Consider the following 6,260-nt stretch of genomic DNA (forward strand, 5'->3'; position numbering starts at 1 on the left):
TGCACATTTAAGACATGGAATGCCCTTATGGTTCACCAAAGTAAAATCCACTACACAAGGGCCTCTCAAAAGGAAGCAATATTTAGTTGCCAGCATTGTGCTTGTAGTAATTTAGTATCAGAAAGAGATTATTTTGTTCATGTAAATGCTTATCTCAAAAGAAATGAGACTGTAGTTTGTATGTTTTGGGGCTGTGACTTTAAAACAAACATTTACTGTACTTTTAAGTCGCACAAGAACTGTAAACACAGCCATCATACATTGGTTGATTTTAAACCAGGTGTAGTTTCAAGTAGGATATCCTCTGTGAATGAGTTGGAGACAGAATGTCAGGAATTGCTGGAGCAATCGGATGATTGCATTCCTTCAACTAGTTCATCGAGTCCTCATACTGAGGATTTAGAGCATAGATTTGCTGCTGCTTTGCTTAAGTTGGAACATTTGGTCCATGTGCCAAGCTGTTGATGAGTTTCTAGGTGAACTCCACAGTTTGATTGATTCTGCAGCTGTTCCATTATGTTGTGATGTGCTAAGTGACCTCTTTCATCAGAGAAACCTTCCTGTAGATGACAATATAATTAGAGAAACTGTTAATGCAATTTACTCTAGCAATCCAGTGCAAAGATCCATACAAAAAGGTGGTCCTCTAAGCATTGCCTATGTGGAAGCAGTGCTACTAGCAGAACTTCAGAGTTGTTGATCCACTTGAATACATTCTTGATGCTAAAAACAAACGCAGTGTCCAGTATGTCCCAATACTCAAATCATTACAGCAGCTATTAAGTAGAGAAGAAATCATTGATAAAGTTGTTGAAGGCCATCAAACTCAGGATTGCACATATACTGGAGTGTCATATCAGTGCAGTGTCCGCAAAAGATGGTTCCCTATTTAAGGCAAACAGTTTCCTTGCTGGAAAAAAGCCAAGGATCGTTCTAAATTTATATTTCAATTCAATTCAGTTTATTTATATAGCGCCAATTCACAACAAAAGTTATCTCATGACACTTTTGAGCAGGTCTAGACCAAACTCTTTAATTAATTATATGTGGATGATTTGAGATCTGTAACCCACTAGGCACCTCGCGAAAGAAACACAAGCTTTGTGCTGTTTATTGGATATTGGCTAACTTGCCTCCAGGGTCTCATTCTTCTATATCATCTATATATTTGTCAGTTTTGTGCAAAACTGATAATATTAAAACCTGTGGTTATGACAAAATTTTTGAACCTCTTCTACAAGATTTGAAAACGCTGGAGGAGCTTGGTGTTTATGTACCCTTCTTAGGTGAGTCAGTTAAAGGCAAAGTATTCAGTGTAGCGGCTGATGACCTGGGAGTGCAGTGGTGCAGGATTTATGCAGAGCTTTTCAGTGGAATACTACTGCAGATTTTGCACAGGGAAGAGGAGAGCAGTGATATTCAAGTACATTCTGTTGCATCTGGTGCTTTCAATCTTAGAAGCAAGGAACTTCATCAGACCCATGTCAAACAAGCGCAAGATACAAGGACAAGTTGTCATGGAGTGAAAAACAAATGTGTCTTCACAAAAAACTGTCTCACTTTCATGTCATTTTTGGATATCCTCCTGATCTTGCCCATGATGTTTTAGAGGGCTTATTTCCAAGAGGTTTTTCACATTAATGTCCTGAACAATGCTATTCTGACGTTTCCCGACAAATGGACTGACAGGACAAACAAAGCTCATGTTGTGTGACAAAGCTTCTCCAGCACAAATACAGTGGGAGGGAATGCGCACGAAAATTGGAGCTTGCCCCGCTTCTTGCCCTTTTTGGTTGGGTCACGTGTACCTGAACACGAGTCTGCGTGGCCTGTTCTTATGGACCTCAGAGACATCACAAAGCTTGTTGTTGCACCCGTTCACAGTGATGACTCACTGGCAAAATCATTGAGCACAGGCAGAGGCTTAAAGAACTTTTCCGTGACTTGAAGTTACTACCAAAACACCATTATTTGGAGCACTACCCCCAGATGATCAGGCTGTTTGGTCCAGTTGTTGGGCAATGGACAATGCAGACAATGCAGAGTAAGCCTGACCTTGAGGTTTCAGCCGTATCTACTCTAACAGTGAACAACCTAGAGATAGAGAAACTCAAGATGGAAAAGACTTTTGCCCACCGAAGACATGAAGTTGTCCGTGATGCACCAATGGTGGAAGATTTTATGGCAAGGTGGCCTGCACTGTTTGATGTCATTGAGGTAAGACTTAAGTCAGGTTTCTGTCTAATGTTTTTTATGCCTATTATGGCATAAAAACTATTTATCGTTTTTATTCTCTTTTCTTGTGTATGTCTGCTGCACCAGATGCCAAAAAATATTCCTCATAGGTGGAACCTACCTGGCAATAAAAGTTTGTCTGATTCTGATTCTGATGGTGGCTTTCTTCCTGACCAGTTTAACCTAATTTCTTTGTGTATATTTTCACAGATAAATGCTGAAATCAAAAGAATCACCACTGTCCCACTAGCTTATGGACCGGACATGTACCCTTTCAAAGCTGTTTAAAAAAGGCGGAGGTCAACTAGGACAAAGGCTCAAAGCAGTAATTGTAAAAGTGGCTGAGGTAAGTGGTACATGTTTGTGCTGCTCACTAATTTTGATAATGCTATTTTGACTTTTGGTCAGGTCAAAGTGAAAAATGTTTTAGTTTAAGAATAACTTATTGGTATGAAATTTGTGACAAGTAAGCAGTCTTGTTCTGCTAATTTGAGCCTTGAATTTGTGAGTTTTTCATTGATTTATGGGAGGCACGGTGGTGCATGGTTAGCACTGTCGCCTCATAGCAAGAGGGTTCCAGGTTCGAATCCCGGTCTGGGCCCTTCTATGTGGCGTTTGCATGTTCTCCCTGTGCCTGCGTGGGTTTTCTCCGGGTACTCCAACTTCCTCCCACAACACCAAAAACATGCACATAAGGTTAATTGGCTACTCTAAATTGCCCCTAGGTGTGAGTGTGAGAGTGTGTGGTTGTCTGTCTTTGTGTGTTGGCCCTGCGATTGACTGGTGACCAGTCCAGGGTGTAGTGCCAAGTGCCAAGGCAGAGGACATTGGAATTGTCCTGGAGGCATCAAGGTGTTGCAGGATCTGGACAATGTGGCATTGGCTGTTGCCATGCTGTTTGCTACTTTGTCACCCTATGGAACCATTTTCCGGTTTCGGTCCACCCTCTATATTTAAGAGTAGACTAAAAACTTTCCTGTTCAATAAAGCTTATAATTAGGGCTGACCTAGGTCGGTCCCAGTTATGCTGCTATGGGCTTAGACTGCCGGGGGTCCTCCCATGACGCACTGAGCTCTTTCTTCCTCTCGTTCTGCACATGTTTATGTCACATTAATGCACATCACTAACCCAACTTCTTCCCTGGAGTCCTTGTGCTTTCTCGTCCCGCAGGTTCCCTTGGACCTCCTGCTGCGGTCCTGCTCGAAACTTACTGCGATTACTTCTGTCTAGTCATAATCTATTTTAATTCTGTTCCTACTCTGTACAGCTACTACCATTATTACTGTTACTAATATTGCTATCATAATCACCATAGTACCCCCTGTATACTTCATTATCCTTATCTACAGTTCCAATATTTCTGTATTATTGCTGTTGCTATGAATCTCTGCTTGTGTGCTCCTTCCTTCACGCGCCACCCCCCTCTCCCTCGCTCTCTTTGTCTCTCTCTCTCTCTCTCTCTCTCTCTCTCTTTCTCAACCCAACCGGTCAAGGCAGATGGCCGCCCATCTTGAGCCGGGGTCTGCTCCAAGGTTTCTGCCTTTTAAAAGATAGTTTTTCCTCGCCACTGTTGCCAAGTGCTTGCTCAAGGGGGAATGTTGGGTTCTCTGTATTAAAGAGTTTGGTCTAGACCTGCTCTAATTGGAAAGTGTTACTATTTGCTGTAGCTGTGGAGGTGTTGGTGTTAATTTTTATTAGATTTGTACGTGTAACTTCTCTTTTGTATCTGATTTAATTAATTTAAGTGGTCGGGGGACAGACACAGTCTCTATGGGATATTGGGTGGGAAACTGTTCTAATGGAAGCGCAGAGAGGCGTGTAGGACTGCAACTCTGCCTCCTGGTCTCAACTCTGGGTTGTCAGGGTTTTGGTTTAATAAGAAACTCTGTCAGATTTCTATGAGAGATATGTGAGCTGCTCCATCCAAAGTGGGATGAATGCCGTCTCTCCTAATGAGAGCAGGTCTTCCCCAAAATGTCTGCCAATTATCTACAAAGCCTACATTGTTTGCTGTACACCACCTCGACAGCCAGCGATTGAATGATGGCATGTGGCTAAACATGTCATCACTGGTCAGATTGGGTAGGGGTCCAGAGAAAACTACGGAGTCCGACATTGTCTTTCCAAATTTACACACTGATTCAACATTAATTTTAATCACCTCCAACTGTCGCAGTCGGGTGTCATTACTGCTTTTACTGTATTTATGCTTATCTTTAGCCAGCAGTTTTAGATATGATTCAGTGTTGCCTGCTCTGGCCCCAGGAATGCATTTGACTGTGGCTGCTGGTGTTGGTAACTTCACATTTCTGACTATGGAGCTTCCAGTTACAAGAGTTGGTTGGAACCTGCTGGAAAAAGTAGTGCGTCCCTATATTTATTCTTTTACGTATTCAGTTACTCACTACTCAATTCATCTTTTCTTCAGATATTCCTGTACTCTGTAGCGTGTTTGTTGACATCTTGTGTGTGTATGTATATATATATCTATGTATATAGATATATATATACTTGCAAATACACAGGTGCGCTTGTCCCATGCAAGCCCAGTCAAGAACAACATGGAGGACAGATGTTGATGTGTGCTGACAGTTAGCGTTTCTTTCCACCACTTTATAAATATCTGGTCAATGGCTGTCAACAGCAGTCAGATGAAACATATCAACAACAGATGCTACGCTACAGTTGGGCTGAATTGCTATTCTAAAAGTCAGTGAGGTTTTGTACAGAAAATGAAGCTTGAATACTAAAACAGAAAATCTGATTTTGAAACATTACATTTCCTGTGAGTGACAAATGCTATGCATCAATAAATACATAGATTCTTTTGAATTGTTAATATTAATTGTTATATTTTTTTTTTTCAGTGGTCATGTTTGTGAAACAGTGTCAATTTCTCATGTTGACATGTTGACCCAGATGTCGATCTATGCAGTCAGACATAAGAACTGCTCAGCATGCTTGTTTTTGGGATTACTTTGGGTCAGACAAGTACCAGGAAACAGATTACAGAACACAGTATTGTTTGATAATGACAAACACAGAATAAACCAGCTTTATTGTTTTACAACCTATTCTCATTCTTGGTCATCAAATACTGATGATGTTTTGTCTTGACCCTTAGCATCTCATACAGACGCACAAGATGTAGTCTGTATGAGACTACTGTCAGGAAGGTTTTCTGTGAAATGCTCATAGTTAGGTTGGGTCTGGGCAACGAATCGGGTGCCATGATCTCTCTCTAAACCTAAGTACAACTATTTATATTAGGAAATTTATATATGAGGAAATAAAATCTTATAGGACGATGTAATTTTGTGGAGTGTTAAAGATGTTTTATGTCTTAATTAGTAACAGTGCTCAATATAAATTGATTCAGTAATGAAGAACCTTTGAATTAATGGAACCTGTTTCTTTAAATGTGAGTTTAAACCAACACATTTGCCACTTTACACACACATACCCCATAATAAAATGTCAGTATATACAGTAGTATGGTATTGCATTACTGCTGTTGTTAGTCAGCAACTAAACAACTACAACAATGCGAGAATGGCAGAGATGTGAGGACAGAAGAAGAGAAGAGAAATGGGCCATTATCAGATCTGTGGAAGATTCTACCCATTCATTTATGTGCCTGACACCACAATATTGAGATGAAAGTAAAACCAGAGCAAAGGCTGTCATATTTCTTGCCACCCAAAAGAAGAATTGTCACATTCTTTGTGGAAAGCATTTATTTCAAATCTGTCCACCTGGGGCCTTCTCCTTCTAAACATACCCACTTATGTTTATTCTTACAGTAAATTATGCATGCAGTCTGAAACGTTACATAATTTGCTAAAAATGCAGTGCTTCATTCATCCCTTCCTTTATACTTATTTTTATACTTACTTGCTCTCTCCTACGTTTGCAGTCATTGTCATGGTTAATAAGTAGCTTTTCTGATAAAATAATTTTTTGGAGTGGTGTCTGAATCATTTTAGAGTTTTAGTAAAATCTTGATGCCAACATAAAATTCAAG

Source organism: Scatophagus argus, chromosome 13 (assembly GCF_020382885.2).
Source record: "Scatophagus argus isolate fScaArg1 chromosome 13, fScaArg1.pri, whole genome shotgun sequence".
Taxonomy (NCBI): domain Eukaryota; kingdom Metazoa; phylum Chordata; class Actinopteri; family Scatophagidae; genus Scatophagus; species Scatophagus argus.